We start from the raw sequence: 21,439 nt of genomic DNA, 5'->3' as shown, positions 1-21,439 counted from the left end.
GCAGAGCATATACAAGTTTAATAGGTTTGCCAGATGAAGTAAGAAAGCTTCCTTGTTTCCAAAGATTACCAAACAATATTTGATGTCATGATGTCAAGGTCTCATTTCTGCCATAGTGTTATTTAATGACTTGGATTAATATACATGCAAATGAGATCATATTCATGTGTTAAAAACTTCTCCTGGGTGTTTAGAACTGAGTATTTGGTCTCCACACTTACAGTTGAAACCAGATATTTACATATACTTCAGAAAAAAACACAAAAACTTTTATTTCTTTACTGTCATACTGTTATGAGAGCCATGAGGGCGCCCTCTGCTGGCCTGTAGAGGATTTGCTGCACTTTATCATCAGGACTCTATTTCCCACAATTCATTGCACCACCAACTCAGTACACCTGTTTCCTGTTTGTAATCACCTGGTCTATTTAAGCTCACTCAGAAGTCCCTGATGGCGCGAAGTATTGTTAGCACTGTCTGCCGGCTGAGCGTATTATTTATTCTGTCCCGTCTATTGCCTTGTTTTGACCCTGCTTGTTTTGACCCTGCTTGTTTATCGTGTTTATGAATGTTTGCTACCTGCCCTGACCTACGACCGGATTATTGACTACTGTTTTTGGATTTCCTTTGATGTTGTTGTTTGCCTGATGTTTGACCCTTGCCTGTTTTGGATATTGCCTAATAAACCAGCATTTGGATCTGACCTGTTCCACGTGCGTGACACATACATTAAATCAGAGTAAACTTTTTCTGTTTTAAATCAATAAATATTAACATATTTTTTGCATTTGTTAAATGTCAGAATCAAGCGAGGGAGAACTTTTCTGTATTTTTTCTGTATCACTTTCATCAAAGTCAGAAGTATGCATACACTAAGTTTATCGTGCCTTTAAAAAATAAATAAATACATAAATAAAACTCCAGATGATTCCATTCTGAGCTTAAGAAGCTTCTGATCGGTTAATTGATTCCATTTGAGTTAATTGGTGGCACACCTCAAACACAGAGCCTCTTTATTTGACATCATGGGAAAATCAAGAGAAATCCACCAAGACATCAGAAAAAGAATTGTTGACCTCCACAAGTGTGGCTCATCCGTAGGTGCAATTTCAAGATGCCTGAAGGTCCCATGTTCATCCGTTCAAACAATAATATGCAAGTATAAAAAACATGGGAATGTACAACCATCATACCGCTCAGGAAGGAGACGGATTCCGAGTCCCAGAGAGGAACGCGTTTTGGTATGAAATGTGTGAATCAACCCCAGGACAACAGCAAAAGATCTTGTGAAGATGCTGGCTGAAACTGCTAAGACAGTATCACTATCCACAGTAAAACAAATACTGTACTGCCATGAGCTGAGAGGTTACTCTGGGAGGAGAAAGACATTACTTCAAAACCACCATAAAAAAGCCAGACTACAGTTTGCAACTGCACATGGGGGAAAAAAATCTTAATTTCTAGAGGGTCTGACGAAACAAAAATGTAACTGTTCAGCCATAATGATAAACGGTATATTTAGAGGAAAAAGGGCGAAGCTTTGAAGCTTCAGAACACCATCAACACTGTGCAGTATGGGGGTGGTAGTATAATGTTGTGGGGCTGCTTTGCTGCAGAAGGGACTGGTGCACTTTACAAAATAGATGACATCATGAGAAAAGAAAATTATGTGGATATATTAAAGCAACATCTGAAGACATCAGACAGGAAGTTAAACCTTGGGTGCAAATGGGTCTTCCAAATGGAAAATGACCTCAAACATACCTCCAAATTAGTTACAAAGTGGCTTAAGGACAAAAGCCTTATTCGGACGGGATTAGTTTTACGTGGGGACGTGGGGGTAAAGTAATTATTACCAGAGCTTCTCTGTGATTTTAGTCCCGTCCGAATGTGCCATCTCGGTAATCATTACGGACAATGTCAGTAAAGATTACGGCGACTTTTACCTTCTGTAAAAAGGTCCGGAAAAATTACCTCAGGTAATACTAATCCCATCCGAATAGACCCGTGGTAAAATTCTGTCATTTCCTGTGCGTTTGGCGCGTTTTTCAAGCAAGGAGGCGCCAAATTGTCTGTTTGCGCACGTGATAACAGGAAGCAACGTCATACACACAAGGAGGTTACTGTGGTGCACAAAGTGAGTTACCCCTCCCACTTCTGCTAGTTTTACTGAGATGTCTTGTCCTGTGCGAATTGGCCAATTAATATTACAGACGTCCTGAGGTAAAATTGCATTACTCCACGTCCCCACGTAAAACTAATCCCGTCCGAATAGTGCTAAAGTCAAGGTATTGGAGTGGCCATCACAAAGCCCTGATCTCAATTCAATAGAAAATTTGTGGATGGCACTGAAAAGGCAAATGCGAGCAAGAAGGCCTACAAACCTGACCCAGTTACACCAGTTCTGTCAAGAGAAGTGGGCCAAAATTCCAGCAAACTATTGTAGAAAGCTTGTGGAAGGATACCCAAAACATTTGGCCCAAGTGAAAGGGCAATTCCACCAAATACTAGGGAAGTGTATGTATAGTCGCAACAAAATACAAAAAGTGATGTCTGTGATATTATCTAGTGTGTCTAGACAGATGATAAGATTATATGAATCTATTGAAACCTAAGTGGAATTAAGCAGGTCAAGAAGGTTCCTTGCACAGATAAAATACTCTACTGCATCTGTGTCCTGGTCCGGGTGGAAGCTTACCTCTAACTCATACCTCTAGTCCCTGGCATCTCTTTTAACTATAGCAGTGACACGTCCCACTGGCACCGTTAACACATCCCAAGTGCCTCTAGCTCCACACAGAGAGTCTTTTGCTGTTCTTCCCTACAGTGCCAAAGCTTTCAGCTACAAGACTGATGCTTGACATTGTTTAGAGTTTCTGCCTGCATGCCACTACAGTGTTGCTTCCAGGATTTTGTGCAAATCAATCACTCATAGTTGTCTGTATTTTACAGGATTTTGGGTCACCGGAGTATTTTCATTTTGCAGTGTCCCTGGATTGTCAATATTCATTTGTCTTTGTCCATTACAGAGTGTCAGGTTTGAGGCATTCAGAAATTTTGAACTGCTTTTTGAATGAAAGTATCTTGTTCTATTGTCCAAGCACAGTATTTGGTAAACTGAATTTGGGCTCCCCTTTTTTCTGGAGTGTGAAACTTTGTTCTCACTTCTTGTCTGTGTATTCTTGCACCCTGGCTTGATGAGCTGCCAGCCAGTTGCACAATGTTGCATCACTCCAAGTTGATATTATTGCAGGAGACATATGTAGGTTTGTCCTCAGCTAGCATTTGAGCAGTTCAATTGGTGCAATACCTGTGGTAGCATGTTGTGTGATGAGATATTGGAGCAGAATGTCTGTGACATAGGTTTGCCACAGTTTACTTTACAGGATTGCTCTCTGGACACAGCCCTTGAGAAAATTATTACAGTGTCTCACTGCATTGTTGGCTTAGTAAAAGTACAGAGAGACACAGTGAGATGTTCCTATCCCACATGTGTTTTATTATCCTAGTCATTGAAAGTCCAGGATGTGACCTGTGCAACTCACCAGTGTAACTCACCAGTGGCTAAAAACAATAGCCCGGAAAGTAATGACTGATAGTTGTGAAAACAATTTTAGTCTACTTGCTGTAAAAGTCCATAAGAGTGAGGATATATGTGAGGATATATCTGCAGTCTCAGTTTCCAGACCCAACAGGTCCTACAATGTCCAATCTCAGTCTAATCCCAGTCCAATCTACACATTTCATGATTTTGGAAGACCTCACAAGTGAAGATTTTAGAATTATCCACGGCTGCCATTCCTAGGCAGCACTGCATATCATGGAGACACGGTCCTTTGTACCCTTCGTTTGCCATCATAGTATGGGTGGCACACAGGGTAATGATGTAACCAGGAATGGTGTGACTTTGATAAATCAGGCTGTCTTAAACAGAGAACTATCTCAAGATCTATCTCTATCTCTAAATCTCATAATAAGTATGAAGCTAGCTTAAGCCAAACACTTTCTGAGATCTGGGATCAATCAGATTCAGAGAAGGCCAGAACCATCAAGATAAAGTTGTCTTATCTTAACAGCTTCAATCAGTGCATCATTTATCGCCACACACATTGATTCACTCGTTCACTCGTTCACAGCTGGGGCAATTTATCTTATCCAGTCCACTTATGTTTTACTATTGTGGTTTTGAGTGCTGAGAGGAAACTGTAGAACAAAAGCCTGAGGGTACACGCTCCTTGGACCCTAAAAATGTGAGGTAGTGTGGCAATTATATGCACTCCTATGATACCCCATATGTGCACGGATGTGCAATAAATGTAGAATCACTTAATCATGACCATTTTAAAACCTAGAAACCTAGAAACCCTTTGGTGCCAACTTCTTTTTTAATGCTGAACACAATCATTACTTCAATCACAGTTCTACCATTACTTCAAACAGTTCCAATACATGGGCTTACTAACATATTTTCTCTTTCACACATTAGTCAAAGTCACTTATCCTGATCTTCCTGTTATTTAGGGCTACAATATCCTGGAACAGATCACTATTATTTCTGACTGCAGAGGGCGCATGGACTTATCATGAATTATTTTCACTTTATGAGTAATATGATTTGAAATAAAGAAAAAGAACAGGCCTGTTATATGTAATTTATACCAGGAGATGGCGCTATGTCTTCGCCGCCTACTTTTTAACGCACAAACCAATAGATATCTATGGCACATATCGAGGAACATTTGAACCACTCCCGAAACCAAAACGACACAATTTGCATAAATGCATATTCATAAATCATTATAGATATTTGAAAGTCAAATCTCTTAACAGATCAGAGTATACATTTTAAAGAATAACGTGGAATTAAAAACAACAGCTTCAACAGCATCTTTTATAGATTAGGAAACATGTAAATATGAATTTTAGTTTCAATCAACACTTTTCATTTAAATACAAGACAGTGTAAGTAAAATAACCTTGTAAAAAAATGGGGTGACATGCTAACAGTTAAAAATTAATTCAGAAATTAATAAAAACGGTTTGATTCCTGGTGACCACAAGCACCTATTCAGTCATCATATGTTTGCTCATTTAAATAATAAAGAAAAGGCACATCTAGCAAAGCATTTCCAGACAAAATGTAGATGATTGGTCAATCTCCAATGGCTGAACAGAAATCAGAAGCATTAGGCTATATCCAGGCAAATCTAGTGCTAGTTGGTGGAAATCAGTTAAACTCAGTTCACGGTTTGGTTTAGTGGGTGTGTTGCTTTGTATTTAACCAAACTGTGAAAAAAATCAGATGAACAGATGTTTGGTCTAGATTTTGTTTTGTTTTGTTTTGTTTTGTTTTGTTTACTTGCTTGTTTGTTTTTTAGTGTGTCTATTTTGTCTAGTGTGTAACTGGATGAAACAACCATGCAGTATAAAAAGACTTAAATAAATAAATAAATAAATAAATAAATAAATAAATAAATAAATAAATAAATAAATTTAACTTATTTCTGTTATACTTTAGCATAGATAAAGATAGTAGACATGTTGGTTATTCTGAAGTCTTAAAATTCAAAAGTATTGAGAGATACAATTTATTTTGAAAACATGTTATCCAGAATGAAATCGTTCATTTTTCATATCTTAAACATTAATTTATTATATTTATTAAAACATAATATGTGTCAAATCAAAATAACCAGAAAGGCTTTTCTTAATTCTGTTCAATCTCTCTAGAGTTTATAGCTGGAAATAGTTATATTTATAAGCATTAAATGGAGCATCAAAGTGATCACTTAGGACTATAAATAAAACATACACTATTCAGTTATTTATAATAATATTTATAATACAATGCGTACTTCTTTTCCATGCTAATCCTCAACATATTTATTGTAATAGAAATTGGCTTTTTCACTCAAATGCATTCATGTGCTATGTTTTTTTTTTTATTTAGTAACATAGCACAAAAGAAGCTGCTTGTCTACTGAGCTATTTAAATGGTAGTTTATTATAATTTTCTTATCACCATGCACATACTGTAGATAGATGTCTATAATTTGACTATATATCACTATAGTAATGATGTTCATGATTATCATCATCATTGGCTACAAACTCTACAGTAACATTTATTATCATATTTGAGACAGGGCTGATTAAATATTTAGAGTGTATTAATGAAAGCAAGAAAAATTAATGAAGGGATGACCTGAAGATCATTAATTCCTGATGAATTACATGAATGTATAATCGGACAAGATGCTGTAAGTGTAACGTACCACTGGATTATTATCACTTTCTTTAAAGAGTTCTATCCAGAGACCCTGAAATTGATTGATTGATTGATTGATTGATTGATTGATTGATTGATTAATCAAAGGTCAGTTATTAGACACTTTGCAGTTCTGTGTGTGTTTTTTCCTCAATCTCTGGTGTCCTCCCATCTCTTAGAAATGTCGTTCAGGTGGATTTGGTACATTAAGTTACCCTAATAACCTTGACCAGGATAAAGCAATCACCAAACATGAATAAATGAATGTTAATCCATGAAAAAACCTTGTTTATGAAAAAGCAATATTGATTATTGAGGTTTACGCAAAGCTGAGGCTGTTGTGATAGACTTATCATTGAAAGTCCAGGATGTGACCTGTGATAGACTTATCATTTAAATTTTATGTGATTTAATGTGGAAAGGGGATTGACTGTAAAATAAGGGTGATGACTGATGACTAATAAAAAATTCTTAATCAGATTTATGAGAACAATGTACAATGATTTTTCTAGAGCACAGTTTGAAAAGTATATTAAAATCCTCACACAAGAAGGCAGCAGCATTGAAATTGAAGTGGTATCCAGGAGAAGACTGTCTGCTCAGGAGAACTTAGTGCAAATATCAGCACTGCATTGACTGTCTCACATTTATTAGATGTTACTCATCATGGACCTGTCGTGTTGGTTCGCAGTGAACTTTAATGCATGCTGAAAGACCATTTTGAGCAGACAGCAAAAATATTTGAATCAAGCATCAAAAATGTATTTATCGTGTAGCTCTGAATGCTGTACATCCATGTTAGATCGAACGTTCCTATTATTTCTATCAAGCTGCTGTAATGAAAAGTTACTGGTAACAATTTAGAATAAACATCATTATTTAACATATTACTTACTATTAACAATTAGTTAACAAACAGTCGCATTAGCTGATGTTTTTTATAATAAATTAATTGCCAGTACACTGTTGTAATGGGAATCAATTTATCAAACATTTTCAATCGGTATAAACAAATGAATTATTTTGTACTCTATATTCATTAAGGTGTTGGATCAGAATGATATGATTTATGGGCTTAGTTTTACTCATTGATGGTATAAATATTGCTTAAACAGATAAGATAAGATAAGATAAGATAAGATAAGATAAGATAAGATAAGATAAGATAAGATAAGATAAGATATACCTTTATTCGTCCCACAATGGGGAAATTTCACTGTTACAGCAGCCAAGAGGTAATATAATGCAAATAAATAAAAAGAATAGAAACATAATATAATATAATATAATATAATATAATATAATATAATATAATATAATATAATATAATATAATACTAGATAAGATGCTGATTATTTAGATTATTTTGTTTGTTATAAAAAAAAAGCGAATGCAAATGTTAATTAATTTTTATTATAATTACAAATGTGTTAAACAATGTCAGGAAATGGATCTGTATTAAAAATTGCTACTAGTAACTTTAGGCTAGGTAAAAATAGAAATACCGAGTGCTGAGTGTCTACTTTCATATGAGCCTTTATTCATCAATATGGAATATAGTCTAACAGTGAAATTCAATGCTAAACATGGGCACCCAAAATAGGTGCAAATTCCATTACAGACCTCTGGAAAAAAGAGTAAATTAGCTTTTACATACTTAACTTTTTTCCCATTCCAAGCACATTAATGTACTATAAATTACAGGAACCATTTGAACAGGTTCAGCACTTACTGTCCTTTAATATTTGTGTTTTTAAAGAAAACTGGATTAAAATTCTGGCAATTTACCTTGTGTCACTTTAACAGAGGAATGAATTATGATTCATATGGTCATATGCATATCACCAAAAAAAACAAAAAAAACTTCTTTTCACACCACTACAAAACATTTTCATTTAAAAATTATGTTTAAATGCATTGAACAGTAATCTACTGCTTTTTTTAACATTTCTACCATTTGTAAAATTTGCACCTTTTCAATTCCTTATATTGCACCAATACTGCATCATGATTTGGGACAGAGCCTGTGCTCTTTGTGTACAAGTATGGTGGTTCTAAGCAGCATTTATAGAGAAGGTCAAATTCTAGACAGATGGGACCTACTCTGTTTAGCAATACTAACTACATTTTATTGATTTTCTTTGCTTTAATGTCAAATTTTAAAAAATAATCTGTCATATGTCCTTCATGCAGTAGCACCCGCAAGCCAGATGCTTTTCTTCACAAATTCAGATGATGTGCTTTTTGCAGACATGTCTGTGTCAAGGGTGAATCCAAGATCACAATCAACAGCTTTGTTCTTTGTTGCAAAGACCACTTCCTCCATCTAAACGTCAATACCAATGAAGGCATGATGGGAAGCGCATATAAAGTGCTGAAGCCATAACCATTAACAGACCAACCACACAAGGAATGGGACGCTACAAATCAAATGAGATCATTTCAGAAAATTGGTTTGTGTGAACAACATTCACATGAACATACACAGGAGTTACTTATGTCAAATTATTAAAGTGATGTATAAAGTGACGTGAAATACGGCTAAGTACGGTGACCCATACTCAGAATTCGTTCTCTGCATTTAACCCATCCAAAGTGCACACACACAGCAGTGAACACACACACACACCGTGAACACACACCCGGAGCAGTGGGCAGCCATTTATGCTGCGGCGCCCGGGGAGCAGTTGGGGGGTTCGGTGCCTTGCTCAAGGGCACCTTTTTCATTATCATTATTCAGTCTATGAAAATCTGTAAAGTGCAAATGAATGAAAATGAAACGTATTGAAGTTTACTGTAAACACAATAATACCCATTGACCACTTTATTAGTAACAATCCTAAATCATGCGATTATCCAGGCAGCCGATCATGTGGCAGCAGTGCGATGCATGAAACCTTATACATAACACAAAAGCCAAGAGCTTTAGTTAAAGTTTGCATTGAACATCAGAAATCTAATCTCAATGACTAGAGATTCCAGTTATTCGTTGATAGAAGTAGAACCTGTTTCTATAGATAGACTTCCTATCAGCTCAAAGCAATCTTTCAGGCCACCTCTGTCATCAACGAGGTATTTCCACAGCACTGATGTTTTTGTTTTTGACACCGTTCTCTGTGAACTCTAAAGACTGTTACGCAAGAAATACCAGGAGACCAGCAATTCCTGAACTACTGAAACTAGCCTTTCTGGCACCAACAGCCATGCTATGGTCAAAAGCACTGCAATCACATTTATGATCCATTCTGATGTTTGGCTTGAACAGTAATTCAAGCTCTTGACCTGTATTTATGTGATATATGTGATGTTATGCCCTGAACTGCTGCCACATGATTGGCCGATTATATATTTCCATGAATGGCCATGTATACAGGTTTTTCTATTAAAGCGGCCTGTGAACTGCAACACCGAACTGTGTATTTTATTTTCCACATGAACAGAAGAAACTTCCAGCTGAAACTTCCACAGGTGTTATCCAATGAATTCCATGGCAAAGAAACACCTGATCCTATTCTGAGCTGTATTCACTCTCAGATCAACTCTTCTGAATCATCAATTTAACTGACAATAAAAAACATTACACTCACATAATAAAGGCCTTTAGAAACCAAGCTCTTCAATATCCTGTTTTTTAGTTATTCCATCATATATTAGATCTATTAAAGAATTAATAATAGAATTATCTGATTTGTGTGAGAAGAGGAAACAAAAGATTGTTATACACACTCCTCTCATTATATACAACTCAGGAAGAAAGAGCATTCCTATCAATAATTCACTGCATGTATTTTAGTTCATTTTAGATTAGGCTGAGCACATCATTAGTGCAGTAATGCAGGTTACATCAGGGAAATATTGTAGGAAAAATTCCAGTGCAATGAGTAGGAAGGATGTTGACGAACATGTATGGATGCATTATCTCGAGTCGGGCCCATTGGAACTGATATGTCTCTCGATATAATAAAAGAAGCACATTCTGTTTAGTCCATGTTGAAATATCATTACCAGACAGCATAGCAGGTATTATCAGAAACATTCCTCATGATAAAATCATATTATTATCTTGCCCTGAAACTGCACATGTGAACAATAAATAAATAAGTGGATAGAAATGTTCAAATGTGGGGATTAATTTGTGAAAATTAATGAATCATGTAATATTCACACAGTGACACAGTGTCTAAAAATTCCACATGTATAAATCTCACAAGCAAATACACATTTGTGTCACAACAGATTATGCACATGCAGAAATTAAGAAACAAAATACCAAGAAACACCAAGAAACAGCTAAAATAATCCAGACACAGGTGAGACTGATAAAGGAATTGAGGGCAGTGGTTATGAAAACAGGAAGTGAACAGGAGGGCTTCCTCTCAATGTGTGGCCCACTGGCCCTGTTAATGGCAGTTAGAGAGCTTTTGGCAGCTCTGCAGCTGTTACTACTCTGAGTGGGTCTAGAGTGCTTGACCCTCACTGCTCTCCTGGAGCCTGAGGGGAACACTCCCTTTTATAATTCATAACAGGGATCAGACATCCCAAAATGCAACGTAGACTCCCTTCAGGCTACAGTGTTACATTATGCATGGGACAGGCTGTGTTCCAGCAGAGCAAAGGTCTGCCCTTTGAAAGATTGTACGTGAAAATAAAAAACCTGTTTTGAATTCTGTAAAATTTCATGATGTATTGGAAAGTTATTGTTATTTTCAAATCCTGTATTATTCATAAAAGTAGTAAAGTCTATAATTCAATTCAATTTTATTTCTAGAACACTTTTATCAACAGACATGTCTTAAAGCAGCTTTTCGTAAATATATTTAAAAAAATACATCAATTCTGGACAACAAATTGATCAATTCATCCCTGATGAGCATGAGAGATGTGACAGTGATGAGGAAAAAGCTCCATGAGATGATATGAAGAAGAAACCTTGAGAGGAACCAGACTTAAAAGGGAACGCATCCTCATCTGGTTGGGTTAGGGTCGATATTTCCAAGATATCACAAAATATCTATTTTATAGAATTTTTAGAGTATAAACAGTGAAAGCAGTACTGAGTAATACTGAATGTACTGAATACTAATAATACTGTGCATGGTTTTCAAAGTGAAGTGAAGAGCAAGCATTTGGAAAAATAAGCTTACTATGGGCAAAGCTATTAAATATGTATTTTATGTAAGATCTTAAGCCTGTTTAACAAGTTATGTGAACTGAATAGGGTTAATCTACATGATAGTTTAAAAGAGTGGTTATAATTTAATAATTAAAACTATAATAAATGCAAAATTGAATCTATTAACAATATTAATACATTTATGTAAATGTAGCATAAGACATAGTTTCTGGGTGTTGCAGAATCTGAACTTTTCTAAAAACAACTTTTTTTTATGATTATGTTACATTAATGTATCATGTATTTAACACAAATGTAGTCCGTTTGGTCGGTAGAACACTACACATGTTTTGGGAGTGGGTAGGAGAGAGAGAGAGAGAGAGAGAGAGAGAGAGAGAGAGAGAGAGAGAGAGAGAGAGAGAGAGAGAGAGAGAGAGAGAGAGAGAGTGTGTGTGTGTGTGTGTGTGTGTGTGTGTGTGTGTGTGTGTGTGTGTGTGTGTGTGTGTGTGTGTGTGTGTGTGTGTGTGTGTGTGTGTATGCGTGTGTGCCTTCTTTTGGAGATAGTGGGGGTGGTGATAGTGCTGGTGGTTCTCGATGAGAACATGTTTTGAATGTAGACATTTGAGAGGTTGGGTATTGACCTTGGTTTGGAATGTGAGCATCGTTGGAAAGGGCAATCACACAGTTTTGTCTGCCGAGGGGCTTATTGAAGCTCTTAAATAGTTCTTTGTGGTCCTACAACAGAGCTTTAAAAGATTTGCATTTATCTATTTGCTTCTAAAAACGTTTTAAATCACCTTTAGTGTAATAAAGCAAATTTAAAATGAGATAGTGTTTAAAACATAATGATGTTTAACTAATATTATGTCTTACTGATTTAATGAGGTGAAATATTTGAGCTAGACATAGTACACAATTTATATCAAAATATAATAACTAAATAAGCTTTCGAGTGGCACAGGGTGCAGAAGGCAGTGGTGTTGACTCACAGCCCCAGGATTCTCATTTCAGATTCAGGTCATTCAGGTTCACTGGATTTGTTGTTTAGATATTTGGAAATTTTTTCCATGTTCATCTGAAATTTCTTCAGGTTTTCCAGTTTTCTTCCACCTCAGAAAAACTAGCAGGTAGATGAACTGGCGATGACAAATTGGACCCTAGATGTGAACAAATCTGTGAATATGTGTACTATACATTATGTTCTGCAAACTGGCATTCAGGGTGAATTCAGGGTGTGTTCCAGCTTCACACTCAGTGTTCCCAGGATAGACTTCAGATCTACTGCATCTCAGACCAGTCTCAACTAAATAAAGATATTGCTGAATTTTGCTTTGTGAGAGTTTCATAGATCTGGGTGCTAATTCAGAAGCATTCATAAAGTTATTTTAATTTAACAGATTATTTTTCAATAGACATTGTATCCTGATCATTCATTCACTCATTGAGACTTTACTCAATGCTCACTAAAATAATGCAAGAGAGGGCTATGAAGTCATGAACGTCATTTAATATTTAAGATCTTTCAGATCTTTATTTGGGTTGGTCTTTGGAACACTTTCACTCAAATCTCAAAACATTTCACTGCATAACGCTAATGTCTCCTCTGTGTAACAGTATCATTGTCATTAAAGAATAAACTCTTTCTGGGGGTTGGGTTTATGAGGGCTGTCACCATTCTAATGCATATGCTCTATTGCAGCATCTGGAGGAGTCCTTTTTACAGCTGCCCTTTGATTTTATCTTTCGTGTTTCTTAAGTCAAAGTCCTGCTTTCGGTTTCTGAATCCATCTTAGATGTTATGACGGTTCTTTAGAAACCTTATGAATTAAACTGATAATATCAGTGAGATCATGTGCGTATTTTTGGTAAGTTGCATGTTTTGTTTTTTTCTTTAGTATTATCTTAACTCTTTTTTTTTTTTTACCAGAAATCATTCAGGTTTCCATGTTTGCCTTTAAATTTATCTATACACAATGGAATTTCTCCACAGTGGTGATTCATTGCTCATATTAAAATAGTTTTAACAATTTGTAGTCTTTTGCCTAGTAGGGTCACTACATTCATATTTTTATGCAAAACAAATTGTATCTTCAAAATCTTAAAAGTAAATATTGATATCAAACCATTTCTGCTCTCTGAAATGCCCCAAGTGTTTGTTCATAAGCTTCTGAAATTTGAATGTGTTTTGTAATTTGTAATTTTTGTTTTCTGCAATTACTAAAATTTTATGTAAGCTTATTCCAATAGAGGTAAAATCATCTCACACTGAAAGTGTGACAACACAAACAGTGATCTGTCTCATTTAAATCATTTAAGTCAATTTCCATTTTACCGGTAACAGAATGCCAGCAAGCTGTTAAAAAGGTTTAATCTTACAAATTCCAGGCCATATTATTAAGTAAATTTTTTTAAACTAATAAAAATAATTTGTAGTACACAGAATTGTACAAGAAGAACGATATAAGTTCATCTCTGGGTGTAAATGTGTGCCTCTTTCATGACACGGTGTTTGTGTGGTCCCAAGATGGTTATATTTTTGTATACAATTGTTTGTACATAAGCTTGTGTTTCCTTCAGGTACATGGAAATTGTGCCTGTGAAGAAACTAAACTTGTGGAAGTCCTACTGAGGTCATGGTTGAGTTCTTTGGCTTTTCTAGTGGTATCAAGGGCAAGAAATAAGCAATGGCTTTTAACAGTTTCAATGGCCTTTAACAGTTGTCTCTAGTTAACTGATCCTGTTGTTAGCTGATAAGTATCTCTGATCTTAACAAAGCAAATGCTCTCAATGGTTTGTCTAAAGAAATGCATGGTAAACTGAAATGTGTGTGTTTGTAAAATCTGAGATTGAACATCTTTCATTTAGATGTATGAAAATCAACTATAAAATCAACTTACAAACCAGACCTAACAACTTAAACTTAAAAATGCAACCCAATGTATAATAGGTAGTTCTCACTTGTGCAATACTATGATTTCTGCTCTGAGAAAAACAAGACTTATGTTTAACCAGAACAAGAAGAGGAATGTGTGAAATTGTCCTTTCTATAAATACCTGTTGTCTTGTGCTTGTTTGTGTCTTTTTGTGTTGTAATTTCTCCTGGTTTCAGTTTTGTTTTTCGGTTGCCTGGTGTTTTCCTCATGGATGTAGATTTTGTTGTTTTTCTTAATAAACCTTTTTTTTTTTTTTGCAATCCCTACATTTGGATATAAAGACACCAGCTTTTCTGAGAGAACGAGTTTGTCTTAAACCTTATCATTCCTGTAGGCTGTTTGAACCACTCATATTTCTTTGTTATAGTTTCCTTACTGTATATTGAATTTCAAAGGATCCACAAATTAAAGTTGTCTCTTTTCATTGTAAATATTTAGTAACACTTTCACACAGATTTTGATGTTCTCAGTGTTTGATCTGGTGCTATACCATTGCTTGGAGGCAAGAGCAAGTTACAGCAAGTTAACAAACAAGGTGTCAAACTGATGGAAAATGTCTACATTTGAAGTGAGATACACACGTATGAAAGCAAATCTTTTTCATGCAAAGTAGACAGTAATATCGCCTGGGGGCTGTGGGGAGTTTTTTCAATCTGGCATTGTGAGATTAAGTATTGACATTATTCTATGAATGCATTTTCTCATGTGTACTTTGCACACATAGTCGCAACAAGTCTTAAAAGCTATATAACTCAAATGAGCTCAAATGTTGTAGAATTCAAAATATAACCTAATAGCAAGAAGTGAAATGAAGATTTGATTGAATAAAAACCTAAAGACAAACTTAAAGAGAACATTACAGAGTAGTCAGTTTTAGGTGAGAGTAAACACGCACCATACTTTGGGTCAGAGGTCTGACAAAAATAGTTTGAACTGCTGTTTTTATAGTAAAGATCTCTGCTATTGTGATATTTGCAACATACACTAGAATAAGCTAATGGTTTCGATCTGGGTTGTGATTCAGAGGATTGGGGTTCAAGCACTAGCCACTAGCATTAGCACTGCCTAACTGCCCTTAACCCTTACTGCTCCAGGGGTACTAGATCATGGCTGACCCCAACTTCCAAGGTTGGGATATGCGAAGAAAGATTTCAGTGTGCTGTAATGTATATGTGACAAGATAAAGGCTTCCTCTTCTAGACAGAAGGTGAGTTGAGAGATGGGCTGCGGAACTGAGGAAAGTAGAATAAATAACTTCAGTCATGACAACTGCTGAAGTAAAGTTTAAGCAATTATTGATGAAAAGATCTGCTATGCTGCTGCTGCTATTGTTGAGTGCCGAGACTGCATGTGGTGCCTGCTATAATGCGCAGGTGTTGAAAAACATGCTGCTGCTGCTGCTGCTGCCGCTGCTGCTGCTGCTGCTGCTGTTGCTGCTGCTAGTTAAGTAGAAGAAACCTGACAGCCCATTGTGAATTTAACTTTTATTTGAGGCAGCGTTGATCCTGCAGGTGACCCTGCAGTGTGTGTGCCTGTGTGTAAGCAACTGTAGTTGCTGTGCTGATTCTGAAGGAGAGTGTGGCATAAGCTTCTGGATGGCAACCACAGAGATGACAAAGCTGCTTCAGTTTGGAGGCAAACCAGGAGCTTGTCATTGAAAGCATTTGCTATAAAGAATAGCAGGTCATCAGGATCGGTGCGGTGACATGTTTGGAGGAACCACACCACGGATGTGAGAATTAGAATTAGGACAAGAGTTTTTAGAGTCTTAATGTTCTTGAGGAATTAAATGAATTGATGTTTATTTAGCATTATGTTTGACATTGAACTGTGAGTTAATAGACATTTACAAAGGCAGTGAGCAAAAAGTTTATACAAATGTACATAAGATGAGTCAGGATTGAAAAAAATAGCCCTTACAACACATACACATCCTTTCCTAGCAAGAACAATGTTCATAAATGATCAAATGGTTTGTCTGGTGCTGGATGGCTGGCAGGTGTCATATTTTCCTAAAGGTGGCTTCTGATGCATTATTAGCTGCACAGATTATACATCTCTTACAAACATTTTGAGAAAACACATGTGTACTAAAAAGATTTAATGGCTGCACACATTCCCCCTTTGCTCGAGTAATCTTTATCATAGTAACAGTGGAAAAGTGCACATGGCAAACATTGTTTACCATCAGGACCAATCAATAGAGTCTGTAAACTTGCCACCAGATTTTGACCAAACAGTGCAAAGAACAGTACAGTTATTTAAAGGTGTAGATGGTGGTGGAGAACTGACAAATCAAGCAAATGGCCGGATTTCTGGTAAAAAGACAACACGAAATAGTGCACAGAAAAAGGTGTACCACAGTAGCCACATCTTCTGCATCATTTCCTGTGAGGAGAGAGCTGTTTGTATGAGATATACATTTTTATTACAGAAATAAAAGCCAGAAACATAATGGCATCTAGCAGAGCAGATACAAGTTTAATAGGTTTGCCAGATGAAGTAAGAAAACTTCCCTGTTTCCAAAGATCGCCAATCAAAATTTGATGTCATAATGTCAGTGTCTCATTTCTGCCAGAAGCAAGCTTAGAGGTTTAAATTAATACCACGAGCTCTGCAGCTTGTGCCAAGAAGTGTAAAGGTAATTTAACACAGAGTTTTAAATTTAAAACCTCATCATGAATCTAGAGACAATTGTGATGACATTCACCATCCTCTGCTTTTGGGGAGTTGCTCGATTAAGAACATATTTTCACAGTAATATCAAGTAAAGTAGCATGATAACCATTACTGTGCAAAAGGTGAGAGGTTTTCTGCATGTTTCAGAATGTATGCAACTGCATGTAGCACCAAAATTATCCGCATAACCTTCATTGTCACATGACGCAACCACAGTTTCAACAGAAGCGACAGCATGCAGACACAGAAGGAGGGCAGGTGCAACGTTGAAATAGATAAGAGTAGCAGTCTCCTTTTCCAAAAAAATGTGCAACAAATTCAAACTTTCTGTTTCCACTGGCTTTCTTTACCTATCATTATCAAACTTTCTGTCTGGCACTTCTAATGCATGTATGGTGTAGTGTAACGATTGAGATGAGTTGTGATGTTACGTGTGCAATGCTATATGGCTGCAGAGACAATTCATAAATAATATGAATAGTATTTAAATATTACAATTATATCATAATGGCAAATGAGGTCTCTGATCATTACATTAACAGGACAATGCATTGATAATAATGAGTGTTTAATTGTGAGTGTTTAATTTTGGCATCCTATATGGTGTATGACAGTGGCATGGTGTATGATTCTATAAGAGGAACCCCACCAGCACCCACCATTCTTCATGTCCTACTACTTTTCTTTAGGGGTTTTAATAAAGTTTATTAAAAAACAACAGTGTTGCTCCTGAGACTAGGAAAAGTGTGATGGATTAATTATGGTGTGTGCATTAATTACAGCCTCAGTGTGTTTTAGATCATACATAACTGTTTCGCAATCAAATGGAGAGTGTGACATATCCAAGTGTTGTATTGTGTTTGTGTTGTGCAGACTGGTCCATAACCAGGGTTCACTAATCCATCTCTTTCTCTGAGTTTAATTGCGGAAATTGTCTTGGCCTCTTGATTTTTGGATTAGGGGCTTCACCAATGTCATGCTGACCACACACGTAACAAACATCTGGGTCATTTGTCGATTTCTGTCTGCCTCTGCCACGGCCACACCCTTGGTTCCTGCTGCATCCATTTCCTTTCCCTCAAGAGCTCTCCATTGCCTGAAACATACACTCTGAGTGCTTGAGAACATTAGAGCTTCTTCTAACTTCTGGTGAACATCCTTCGTACGTTGATTCTTTCTCATGCTGCTGGTCTTCTTTGTGCTCAGCATGTTGCAGAATGTGGGGGATGTATTAACTTCCCCCAAAATGCAGCTGCCCGGCTTGTTTTCAACCTGCCAAAGTTCTCTCATACCACCCTGCTGCTGCGATCCCTCCACTGGCTTCCGGTAGCTGCACGCATCAGATTCAAAACACTGATGCTGGCCTACAAAGCCAAAAATGGACCAGCTCCCTCTTACCTAAAAGCCCTCATCATTCCTCGCACTGCACCCCGCAACCTCCGATCTACCAGCACTGCTCGACACCATCTCTCAGGGTAAGAGGCAAATATACAACAAGACTTCTCTGTTCTGGCACCAAGGTGGTGGAATGAACTTCCCCTAGAGGTCAGGACAGCTGAGTCACTGGCTATTTTCAAGCGGCGGTTGAAGACCTACTTATTCAGGAAACACTTCAACTAACACTTCTTTCCCCATCTTTGGCATTTTGCAAAAAAAAAAACCCCACAACCTTTGACACTTTTTCATTGTAACTTTGAACAAATGTTTTAAACTCATGGTATCTTTAGTATGTAACCTAGTGAGCCAGTATTAATGTATTCAATGCTAGAGATGTAAGCACTTATGCACGTCGCTCTGGATAAGGGCATCTGCCAAATGCTGTAAGTGTAAATGTATTAACTTAGTGGTTAATGTGTTGTGAGGTAATGCTAAGAAGGTTGTGAGTTTGAATCAAGCTTGGCCCTTCAGCAAGGTCCTTAACCTTCAATTGCTCAATTGTATAAAATGAAATATAAATGTAAGTTGCTCTGGATAAGGGCATCTGCTAAATGTAATGAATGTCTGCCTGTGGTGCAGCTTTTCAGGAAATGCAGGTGAATTTCCACTCAAAATGATATTTTTGGTTTTATGTGTCACTGTAAACTTTCCTTTAGATGGACCTTGTAGGGTTTCAATGGTGTGTCCCTTGTCTGGCCCTTCTGAACCCAGTCCATGTCAATAGCTGCAGTGAAATGGGCCAGGAACGTACTGCCTGATTCTCTTCATCCTGCTACTGAAGAGTCTTGTTAGACAGCTTCATTTTCATTTTAAAAAATCAGCAATCAGCTCTCTAACAGCCTGTCGAAACTGAGTGTTATCACCATGTTTCTAGGTTTGGGTGGGTAAGGTGGAGATTCATTGTAGCATTGGTAAAGAATATAAGACCATATGCATGGTTTCTGCATTTTTACCATCAGCCAACTCAATTCAGTCATTGCTGGTCTTTGTTTCTGGAGAAATTACATAAGTTGAGTTTCGAACAAGGTCAGATTACAGTATGTACAATATTACAAATGTGGGCCATGGCTCCTGTGACAGCTTGAAAACCAGAATTGTGCAATCACCCCAGAGAGATTCATCTGTTGATCAGCAGTTGACAGGTAACATCCCCATCTTCTTCATCCACATTTCCCTGACATCCCTTTTTTGTATGGCTGCACATCACATCTTTTCCAGGAGCAGAGGCCTGAAGGTCTGACTATGTGGCCACTGCACCTTGTTGATTCTGAGCCTGTGGCAGATTGTGAGCAGAATCCATGTCATGATCCAACTTGCATCATTTCCATTTTATCTCCCTGAAGCAAAAATACAACATGGTAGTGCATTTAAGCTTTTTGATATTATCTATAATTTTTTTCTTTAACTTGCTTCTTTTCCAACTTTTGTTTCATCCATCCACATATTATATGCCTTTTAATCTGTTTTAAATGCTTAATGTTTTCCCGGTTTACATATAGGTGTGGCTACAAGTTTTCCTCTGCTTTGTCTCTCCTCCTCTTCTAAACAAGCTTCTAGCTGACTTGACTTGAGCTTAATTAGACTTGAAACAGAGTCTAATTAAACCCATTTTTTATTTTGTCTACCGTAAACTTTAATGTTGATCTATTTTGGGTATTGACTCGTCATTGTTTTTTCCCATATTATGAAATGCACCCATCTAAATTCCTAAATATCACAATAATAATAATCTGTCTCCAAGTATTTATGAAGGAATAATGTGGTCTACCTTCTTAGTTTTAAGTTATATCACCCCACAAGTCCGTACCTGCTTACTGTACCTTCTATTTCATATCATCTGGATTGCAATAAAATGTCGATTGAGTAGCAGATACTTTTAATACTATCTAATGATTTTCTTCTGCTCAAGTTTTGTGGCTCCACTGTATACCAGCTTACGATTTCAACATTTGATACACCACTGTATACAGTATGTACAACGATATTTATCACAATATTGACAATAGGTTTGAGTTGAATTAATGGTAAACAGTAAGTGCAAATTTAGACCCATTATTCGCTGTGCTTGCTTTAGGCATGGTTATCCAAATTAGTTGCAAAAAAATTGTTCGATTAACTATTGATGTAATCAATTATTAATTAGTGAGCTCATCGTTGGTGCAGACAGTCATTTAAAGCCTGCCATGTCTGTCTCGCTGAACACATTGCATATTGAAATACTAATGTGAATTAGCACACAAAGAACTGAATACATCTAGAGTGACATTACATTAAGATGAACAGTTCATGAATAAGAGATTCCTTTTCTCAGATCCTTGGGGATGTACATGAATAATCAGCCTAGCAAAGCCCTATTTCATATATCACTGTTCAAAAAAAGTTATACTAATAACACCCTGTAACATGAATCTCAGCTAACACCATCTTACAGTGAACAAAATACAAAGAACATGTGGTTATTTTCATTCAAAACCATTTGTACGGATGTAGTAATCAGCACAGAATCAACCCAAAGTTCCCCAAATAATCTTCACATGCAGGAGTATAGCCAAAAGACACACAGATATGTAGGCTGAGAGGCTTGAATATAAGTTTCACTATAATGATGTAATAAGGTCCCAGAGGCATATTTCATCACATCCTGACACATCTAATCATTCAGCATTACAAACACCTACAGCAGTTTAATTTATATAACTGTGCATTTGAGGAGAATATAGTATCATTCTAATGAGATTTTTTTTTGAGGTGTTGGTCAGGTGTCCATTTCAAAAATAGCATAAAACCTAGCAAGCATTACAGCTTTGTTTGAAAGTTTTTGGTAATATGAGCACTTTTCATGAAAATTCTTTGACATACAATATAACTTCAACAGGATTACCTTCTCTTTGATTGAATTGCATTAGCATGCCTTTCATGTGCCTATGATTTAACCTGAACATAACTACAACCCAATCTTACTGACAGTCCTCTAATAGAAAATGCTAGGATGTCAAATTTGTGTATTTT

This window comes from Tachysurus fulvidraco, chromosome 11, assembly GCF_022655615.1.
Source record: "Tachysurus fulvidraco isolate hzauxx_2018 chromosome 11, HZAU_PFXX_2.0, whole genome shotgun sequence".
NCBI lineage: Eukaryota > Metazoa > Chordata > Actinopteri > Siluriformes > Bagridae > Tachysurus > Tachysurus fulvidraco.
Note: the sequence above shows the minus strand (reverse complement) of the source record.